The sequence below is a fragment of the Miniopterus schreibersii genome (genome assembly GCF_964146895.1).
Source record: "Miniopterus schreibersii genome assembly, chromosome: 18".
Classification (NCBI taxonomy): domain Eukaryota; kingdom Metazoa; phylum Chordata; class Mammalia; order Chiroptera; family Miniopteridae; genus Miniopterus; species Miniopterus schreibersii.
In genome coordinates this window covers 40,543,190-40,553,153 of record NC_138121.1, presented here as the reverse complement: position 1 = coordinate 40,553,153, position 9,964 = coordinate 40,543,190, and positions in this window count along the sequence as shown.

Below are 9,964 nucleotides of genomic sequence, written 5' to 3'. Positions count from 1 at the left end.
CTGTTCATCAGTTTATTAAGTTCTTTAGATTCCACGTATAAGCGAGATCATGTGATGTTTGTCTTTCTCTGCCTGGCTTATTTCACTTCGCATAATATTCTCCAGGCCCATCCATACTGACCCTAAGGGTACGAGGTCCTTCTTCTTTACAGCTGCGTAGTATCCATAGTGTGAATGTCCCTCAGCTTTTTATCCACTCAGCTACTGATGGGCACTTGGGCTGTTTCCAGATCCTAGCTATTGTAAACTGCGCTGCTATGAACATCGGGGAGCATATATTCTTTCTGATTAATGTTTCAGGATTCTTAGGATACATTCCTAGGAGTGGGATCACTGGGTCAAACGGTAGCTCCATTTCTAATTTTTTGAGGAACCTCCACACTGTTTTCCTTAGTGGCTGCACCAGTCTGCATTCCCACCAGCAGTGCACAGGGTTCCCCTTTCCCCACACCCTCCCAGCACATGTCGTTTGTTGATTTGTTGATGGAGCCATTCTCACAGGTGTGAAGTGACACCTCATTGTGGTTTTAATTTGCATCTCTGATGATTAGCGACGTCGAGCATTTTCTCACGTGTCTCTTGGCATCTGTGTGTCCTTTTTGGAGAAGGGTCTGTTCAGGTCCTTTGCCCATTTCTTAATTGGGTTGTTTGTCTTCCTCTTGCTGAGTAATATGAGTTCTTTGTACACTTTGGAAATTAGCCCCTTATCAGATGCATCCTTGGCAAATATGTTTTCCCAGACCGTGCGGTTCCTTTGTATTTTGAGGCTGTTTTCTTTTGCTGTGCAGAAGCTTTTTAGTTTGATGGAGTCCCATTTGTTTATTTTTTTCCTTTGTTTCTCTTGCCCTAGGAGATGTATCAGTGAAAAGTCCACTACATGAGATGTCTGTGACTTTACTGCCTATGTTTTCTTCCAGGATTTTTATGGTTTCGTGACTTACGTTTAAGTCTTTTATCCATTTTGAGTTTATTTTTGTGTATGGTGAAAATTGGTGGTCTAGTTTCATTTTTTTGCAAGGATCTGTCCAATTTTCCCAGCACCACTTATTGAAGAGACTGTCTTTACTCCATTGGATGCTCTTGCCTCCTTTGTCAAATATTAACTGACCATAATGAAGTGGGTCTATTTCTGGGGTCTCTGTTCTGTTCCGTTGGTCAATGTGCCTGTTGTTGTACCAATACCAGGCCTCCAGTGTATTCTTGATATCAGATATAGTGTTCTACACTTCTGCCTGGTTCTTATTTGTGATATCTATCTACTTTTTCATTTTTTCAATAAGTTCCTCGACCTTTCCATGAAGTGTCTTGTTCTCATTAATTTCCTTGAGCACCTTTATAACCATTACTCTGAACTCTATTTCTGATCACTTGCTTAACTCCATCTCATCAAGGTCTTTTCCTGATGAATTTTCCTTTTCTTTAGTTTGGGGGTTCTTTTTCTCCCTATTTTGGTGGCTTTTAGTATTTGTATCTGTATATTAGATTTATTTGCTGTCTCCCAGTCTAGTGGGGTGGAATTTTGTAGTCTGAGTTGAGTGGAGCCCAGTGGTGTGTTTTCCTTCTACTTCTGAGCTATTTTCTCTAGGCGTGTCCCTTTTTGTAGGTTCTTTGGGCTCTCCTATTGTGATTGGGTCTAGGTTGTTGTTGACCCGTTTTTGGTAGGACTCTCCTCTCAGGTTGGCTAACTGTGTGGCTCAGCCCCAACCATGTCATGTGAGCTGTTGCACAGGTGCTGGCAAGGCCAGACAATATATAACCAAACTTCCAGGAAACAAGCAGCATCTTACAAAATATCCGGACAATCACAATGAAAACATCCCAAGTGAAAGTAGAACTGGGAGAGCGAAGTGAAAACACAAATGCTAAAGCAAAAAAAAAAAGAGAGAGAGAGAAAATAGAGAACAGATATTATTGCTGATAGTAATGAAAAGTTAAAAAAGCAATAATAAAATAAAAGTTAAAGTAAAAAATAGAGAAGCTACTGGGAGATAAAAGAGGCAGAGACAAGATTCTAAAAGAAGGGTGAGCAAAAAATTAATGATAGAGAATAGGAATAGGAAAATAGTTGAAAAAATACAATAAACAGATAAACAGAAACAAAAAGACAGGAAGACAGAAGGGAGAAAAAGAAAAGAAATAAAAGCAAATTTATGCCAATGGAACAAGAAGAAAGAGAGATAAATCCAGAGAAAGGAGGGAGACCAGTAAGAGATACGGGGGAAACAACAGAGGAAAATTGGTAAACTTACTGGTTACAGTGGTAATGTCCTGGCAGGTAAGCAGAGAATGTCAAGAAAACCTTGATAATAGAACAAAAGACAAAACAAAGCAAAAAAAAAAAAGAAAAAGCAAAGCTAAACAAATTTTTTTAATTAAAAATTTTTAAATTTAAAAAGAAAAATTTGTTTTTTTCTCTCTCTTTTCAAAAAAAATTTTTTTAAAGTCAGTCAGGTGAGTCCTCTGGGCAGCTTGTGTTGTCTGCGGGTCACTGTTTTGTTTCTCCTGGGAGGTGCTTGTGTCTCAGCCAATGTGAGGAGCGTCCAGGTTTGGCTCTGGTGTCCTCAGGTAGATGGTTGATCTGAGGCTCTCCGTGGGCCACCTCCTCTTGTCGGCTATTTGCCTCCCCCTTGTAGTGGCCTGGTCTTGCTCCAGAGTCTAGTCTTTAGGGTGCAGGGTGGCTAGTGAAGCTCAGGGTGTCCCTCCCCTTAGAGGTGTCGCTGTCAGGCTCACTGTGGGGAAGTTAGTCTCTGCTCCACAGCCAGCTCCCCAGCCCTACCCTGTCCTCTGATTCTAGGTCCCCAGGCTCTGTCCTGCTGCAGCTTCAGATTGACTTCAGCCTGTTGCCTTTTCTGTCTGGGCCGTTTCAGCAGCCTGGGCTCAGTGGGTTTGATTAAAAAATTCCAGTGAGCACTTTGCCTGCCCAGCTCTCAGAAGGAGTTTTAAGATTTCCTCCAGTTCCCAAACAATAGTCCCTGAGAGTCTTATTCTTGTATTGTTGTCCTGTGAGCTGATCTCCCTTCCCCCTCAGGACTCTGCCCTGCTGGGCATACCTGGGGCCTCAGTGAGCTGAACCAGCCCCTTTCCTACTGGGGGCGGGGCTCCCGGCTGCAGGAAAGGTAGTTGTCCTCCGTCCACCCCTCCTTCCCCAGTTCGTTTTGGCTAAAAGCACAGGGCACTTACTTCAAACTCTCCACAATGCTGACACAAGTCCCAGCTTTCGCTGGTCTGTCTCCCCAGTGCAAGCCAGGAAGGTGGACACCTGTTGAGCAGTGAAAAATTCAGAAGCGCACAAAGCAACACAGAGTCAGAGAACCCACCCTGCAAGGTCCCGTCGCCCCCGAGCCTTGGTACCAAGCAGAAGGGGTCACAAGGTCAGCCTCACCCCCGTAGCTGCCCTGCACAGCTGATCTCAGTAAAGCTGGGCAGCTCCTTGAGCTCTACCCCAGCTCCCCACAGAGCAGGTCAAAAAACCCTGGCAGCTCTGGGAGCTGGGGTCCTGATTTGCCCTCTGTCAGCTCTGGACCCTCTCTGGCGGCAGGAGGGCTCTCATTTCCTTCCCCGCACCGCGCAGATCAAATGCTTCCTGGGGTTCTACACCATGCCTTACGGGAAGGCAGAGTCCCTGTATGTGGCTGCTCAGTGCAGCCCTCCAGCCCCTTTCTATTTGGGAGTCACACACTGTGGGACGGCCTTTCCCACAGGCAGCAGCCGGGGTGAAAGAGACCTGTGCCGTCTGCAGCATTGGGGGCGTGTTTTCACTGGGAGGCGCAGTCCCCTCCTTACAGGCACATTGTTCCCCTGGCTCCCTCTGCCCTCCACGCGGGCCACTCCTTCCCTTCTCCTCTGCTCCGGGTTTGAGATCCCAGCCTTTGGATGCCAGTCCACAGTGTCGAGGGGAGGGAGCTTTGCAGCCTCTAACCCTCGGGGTTCGGAGCCCAGCGCGGGCTTCAGGGGGGCTCCCCCTTTCTACGCCCCCCTCTCTTACCAGAGCTGTGATGTTTCTTCAGGGCTTCCCGCCCCCGCGCCCCCCTGAATCTGCAGGGGTGGGAAGCGGAGAGCTGGACAGGAGCCTCTCAGAGCACAGGTTTTAATGAAAATGACGTGAAGGCACCAGAACGTGTCTTTGGTTTCATGTACCTGCTTTTAAGTTTTTGAAAATTTTAAACACCAGCCCAGAGAGTTAAAATTATCAGCCACCAAAATTCTGACTCTAATCTGTTTGGTGTGAAGAGAGTCCGAGGTGAGGCCAGAGCTGGGAACAGCCTCTGAGGAGGCAGATGGGGGCGCGTTGGTGCAGAGAAGGCATTTAAATTCTCATCCTGTGCATCTGGGTTCCTTCCAGAGCTGTCTTTCCATAAAAACTATACTCCCAGGCTTTGTATGATTTTGTTCTATTAACCTAATTGCCTGTTACATAAAATAAACGACTTAATGTTCATACTTAGAATTCTCTGAAACAACTATATGAAAAAATGCTTTATTCTTAAGTATGACAATGAAATACGAATATGAAATCTGTTACTAACAACACCTCTTCTGTCTGTCCATCAAGAGGTCCCCTTAGCTCACATACAACAGAAAAAGAAAACTAAATAAAATGATCAGTTAATGCAAGTACAACGCTTCATCTGTTTGATTTATCACCACGCGAAACAAAAGAACAGACTTACCCATCGTTTAGATCGCTGCATTTGCCTAGGATTTCTCGCCAGGGTCCCAGGAAATGGAATCCCATCTAGCTGCAACTTCATTCTGTGCATGTTCTAAGCCCTGTACTTTGGTCTATAACAGAAAAAAAACTGTGGAGACGCAAATCCAGGTAATGAGTCCCGGACACACAACATCAGTAGCTGTATGTAGACGTGAACGCTGCACATGGTGAGTCTGTCAGGAAGGAGAGTAGAACAGTGTCCAGTGTCTACAGTTTATGTGATGGTTGTGCTGTTCCTTGGCGTGGACGCATGCACAGGAACTGATATTTACCAACTTGTGCCATCCAGCACAGGACACTGGAGAAATACTGGACTGTGGAGCTTTCATTTTAATCTCTGCTCACCTGGAGTCCCTGGGACTCATGGTGGTGGCTTAGGGAACACTCAAGGCCAAGTAATGCCTATGGACATACCTCTGGCCATGCTGTGAATATAAAAAAAAAATTTGCATCCAAAGTAATAAAATGTTTGAACCAAAGCTATCGTTGTTTGTCTAAGATTTCTTTATAAATAGTGACCAAGATATATATGAGTGAGGGTAAAACCTATTAAACATGTCCTGGTCCCACTTCTGTAAAGGAGAAGGTAATCATGTCACCCGGAGAAATTCTTTAGGACACTAATAAAAATCAAAAACAGGAAGATTATTCCAATTTTCTAACACACAGATGCCATTCTGCTCTTTTCCAAAAATCCATATTCAAATTCAAATATAGAGGGTTCTGCATGAAAACGAGTTGTGAGCTACATACTTCTAGAAAAATATAATGCAAAATATTCATCAAATTCTGATGTGTGTCATTGTAAGAAAAATTCTAAATTACTGAACAGAACCTTCGAGGGCTCGCGTGGTTGATGTGGAAGAGGGAAAGCAGTGATGCTGTGGCCATAGCACTTCACAGGAGAATGTGATGTCTCCAGCTGAGAATACGAATGAGAAAACAGAGACAGATGGGAAATAGGAAATGAAACAATTAGATTTCATTTTCCTGAGTTCAGTGAGTAGTGCAGACTGAGAACAGGAGCCCTCTCTCCACATGCAGAGTTCATGCCAATTCTTCGTCATGGATATTTTTTATACTTTTAAAATTTTTTGTTTACTTTCAGTATTATTTTGTAGTGGTTTCAGGTGTGTTGCATAGTGTTTAGATAAGCATGTACTTTATCAAGTGGTGCCCCCGTCTCCAGCACCCACCACACAGTTACCACAATGCTCCTGACCCGACCCTGTGCTGCACTTCACGTCCTGGGGCTATTCTGTGGCGACCAACTTGCACTTAATATTCCCACCTCCTCCCAGCCCCCAAACCCCATCCTCTCTGGCAACCACCACTTTGCTCTTTGTGTTTATGAGTCTGTTTCAATTATTTATTTTGGTTTTTTAGATTCCACATATGAGTGGAGTCACACGGTGTTTGTCGCTCTCTGACGACGCATCTGTACATTTTCTGCCGCGACCTGGTGCTGCACCCCTGCGACTGGAAGGGGTGTCTCTCCGTTGGGGAGCAGCTGTTGCATGGACAGTGCTGTCTTGTGTGTGTTTACTTCATATAAGCATCAAAACACAGGCTTATGATGTTGCCAAGTTTCCAGCCACAGTGATTGGCAGAGAAAGTAGAGTAACTTTGGTGAAATCAGTTCTGTAAAGTGAGAATCCATAAAGGACATTAATTTAATAGTGTTTTCTCTAAAAGACAAATGAAATAAAATATGCTAAACAAAATGCAACTAATATGATCTCTGTGGAACTATTTCCATTTTCAAGTTGATTTCTGTATACCACTAAATTCGATAAAAACCATTCTTAAAATCTTTGAGAGGGTCTCGTAAAAAGTATTTCATCACCTACGTAGAAGAAAAAAGTTATGAGAAGGGGAAAAATAGGTTTTATATGAGACACAGGAGGTAAACAAGGCACCTGAAATTTTAGATGCTTAATTCAAGAGCCACGGCATATGGAAAACAACTTAATGTAATGCACAGAAAATGATTCATATTATGTATCTGTTAGATTTTTAGTTTTCTAGTAAATTATCGCATAACTTTAAATCACTTATTCCCTTCTTTCCCTTCCTTCTGAAGACGGTGTGTACACACACGCGCACACACACGCGCACACCCCTTCCTCGGTCCCCTTGCCCCACGTTCCGTCTCTGCGCCCCGTAGGTACGTGTCGCACTTGCTGTGGGTCGAGCCCTGCGTCCCGCTGGCTGGGGCTCAGCGACAGGCACTGCGAATGGGCACATTCATCCGGGGAACAGCCAGTCAATGTTTCTGTCTCACACTGATGCTTCTCTTCCTCTCTTTCCTTTCCTCTCTCTCTCAAATAAATAAACATTCTCGAGTGAGGATTAAAAACATTTTTAAAGAAAAATATAATTACTGAGAAATCTTTTCACATTATTTAAGGTCTGTGGGTGCTGGGAAATGGACTGCTAATAAAGTAATTCCACTGAGTTACCAAAGAGTATACCGTTAACTGCAACTTTGAACGAGGAGGGATAGTAAAAACATTCAGTCATACAGCTTTATTAATGAAAATATTATTAAGTTCAAACATAGGCTGAATAAAGCATGCCAAACCCACTGTGGGGCCATTTGTCCAAATACATCACACATTCATAAAGCACTCCTGATCTTCTAATAATGATCTGAGTGTTGTGGCTTTTGGTTTTCAGAACAGAAGCAAATTATTTAGGAAACATGGATGTACAATAATTTTATTCATTTAGGGGTGAGTTTTCTATACATTCTCAGATATTTCTGAAAACTCTTATTTCCACCACATCTACTAATATTCATCACACCTACCTATGGTTACTATGAAGATACATCAGATTTTAACAAACTGCCACTTTATTTTCTTTAAAGAGAAAATGGTAACAAGATTTAAAATTCAGAATATTCCCCTGTATCACATGAATTCAAAAAATGTTGCTCTGAACACATCCTTCACGGTGACTGACGTACATCAATGTTCTAGGTCAACCACAAACAGCATCTCCGTTTAGGTTTTCTTCATATATAATACATTACAGTGTCCTCGATACTCAATGAGAAGTAAATATGCATGAAGCCAACTTAATACGGGAAGCTCACAGATCTCTGAGGCAACAACAGTCAATCCACAGTTTCACATGCACACTAAAAATAAAAACATAGCACTACGTGATTTGAGAGAGGAGTCACATTCATATATATGTTAAATATCTCAAATACTGTCAGTATTTTTTAAAATAGATTGTGTAAGTAATTATATAAATGCAAATGTCCATCCTCTTGATATTTTGAAGAATCCTAAAAAGTAAGTCATCTACATTTTTAAACTTTGGATTATTCTCTATAATAAATAATTTAGAGCAATATCTGATTGATAGTCACTGATATCTTAGATTTGATTTCAATTCAAAATTTCAAGACGTCTTTTTTTATATCTTTAAGTTCTCTTGGCAAAATGAATTTTCTGTGGTTTTCTGACGTGTCTATTTTGGACTAAGTTCATTCACTGTATGGTATGAATGCAGATTTCTCTCAAGTACTTGTCCTCTGGTATCAAGTGAGGCCGCAGGTGCAGTTATGTGCTTTCCTGCAGTCTTCAGTACTAGGGCTCTGTCTAGTATAAATTCTGTGTCAATCAAGTGGTGAGTGCAGAATAAAACCTTTGCCACACTGCTTGCTTTTGTAAGGCTTCTCTTGGGTATGAATTCCCTTATGTGCAGCTACAAGGGAATGCTTATTAAAGGCTTTGGCACATGTTCCACATTTGAAAGGCTTCTCTCCAGTTTAAATTCTCTCATTATGTGTAACAGTTGAATGTAATCAAAGGCTTTGGCACATGTTTCACATTTGTAAAGCTTCTCTACAGTATGAATTCTCTCAAGTACAGTAACAAGAAAATGTAGGTGAAAGGCATTACCACATATTTCAAATTTATAAGGCTTTGCTCTGGTACAAGTACTCTCATGCCCAATAACAAAAAAAACACACACACAGATTAACTTGTGTGAAGCAAAATTTTGATAAACTGTTTTTAGCAAAGATTATAATTACTAAATGAAACTTATACTATGTAATGAATGTCCTAACATGCTCCTTCAGATAATGGCTTTATACTTCACAGAAGATATGAGCTTTCTACACAGTAATTCACCTGTGTATTTCTTCAATGATTGAAACATATTCCAAGTAGAAAATGCATGTATTAGTGTGTTACATAACATGTCATCAATACATTTGTAAATGCCCCTAGCAAAACATGATTATAATAGCCCAGTTTTAGAGATTCAGTGAGCCACTCATTGTGTAAAACTTGTTTGATCATTCTAAAATTAATACATACAAAGCAGGATTTTGATGAACTATTTTAAGCAAAGGCTAAAATTAATAAAAAGAAACTAACTATATAGTGAATGTTCCAACATGCATCCACAGAAAATGGATTTATATTATAGGACCTCACAGAAGGTGTAAACATTCTACACATTAATTCACCTGTGTATTTCTTCAAAGATTGAAACATATTCCAAATAATTAATGCATGTATTAGTCTATAACATAAGATATAACCAATAGAGGAGTGATGTCAGAGCAATGAAGGCGTGAGAGATACCCTTGGCCTCTCCCCTTAAAATTTCAACAAATTAACCAACTGTAATTCAACACATAATTCCCTACTCAACACAGAGAGGCATGCCCGAGAGACCCGCCCACTGAAACATCTAAAGGTGGGCAACCGGGAATAAGCAGGAAGGGAGAAGAGCTCAGACGGCCCTCAGGTGCAGCCCTGTATCCAGGAGCTTGCAGCACAGCTGAGAGAGGGGAGGAAGCCACTGGGAGCAGGAGCTTCCTTTGGCTGGCCAGGAGTAACAGAAAACTGTGGGGTGCAGCCCAGCAGGACGAGGGGAGAGAACAGTGACTGAGCCAGCAGATGGCTGACAGAGTGTGGGGATCTGCCACTGTCCACTGTCAGGCAGGAGTGTCTCTGACAAAGGAATAGAACCACAGAGCCCTGCTGCCCCTTGTGCTCCCAAAACTCACCACCTGTTGCCCTCAGTGTCGGGTTGAGGAACATTTTATTTGTAAACAAAGAGCTATTGCAGTAGAACCACTGTTTCCCTCTGTGACTGATCCCTGGGTTTGGTGCTTGGGGTGGGACCCCCATGGATGTTGGGGCCGCCATTACAGTGAGGGCAAATCAAACCCCATCCCCAAGCAGCATGGCTGTACTGTCCTATGGAAGCACATGGAAGTTG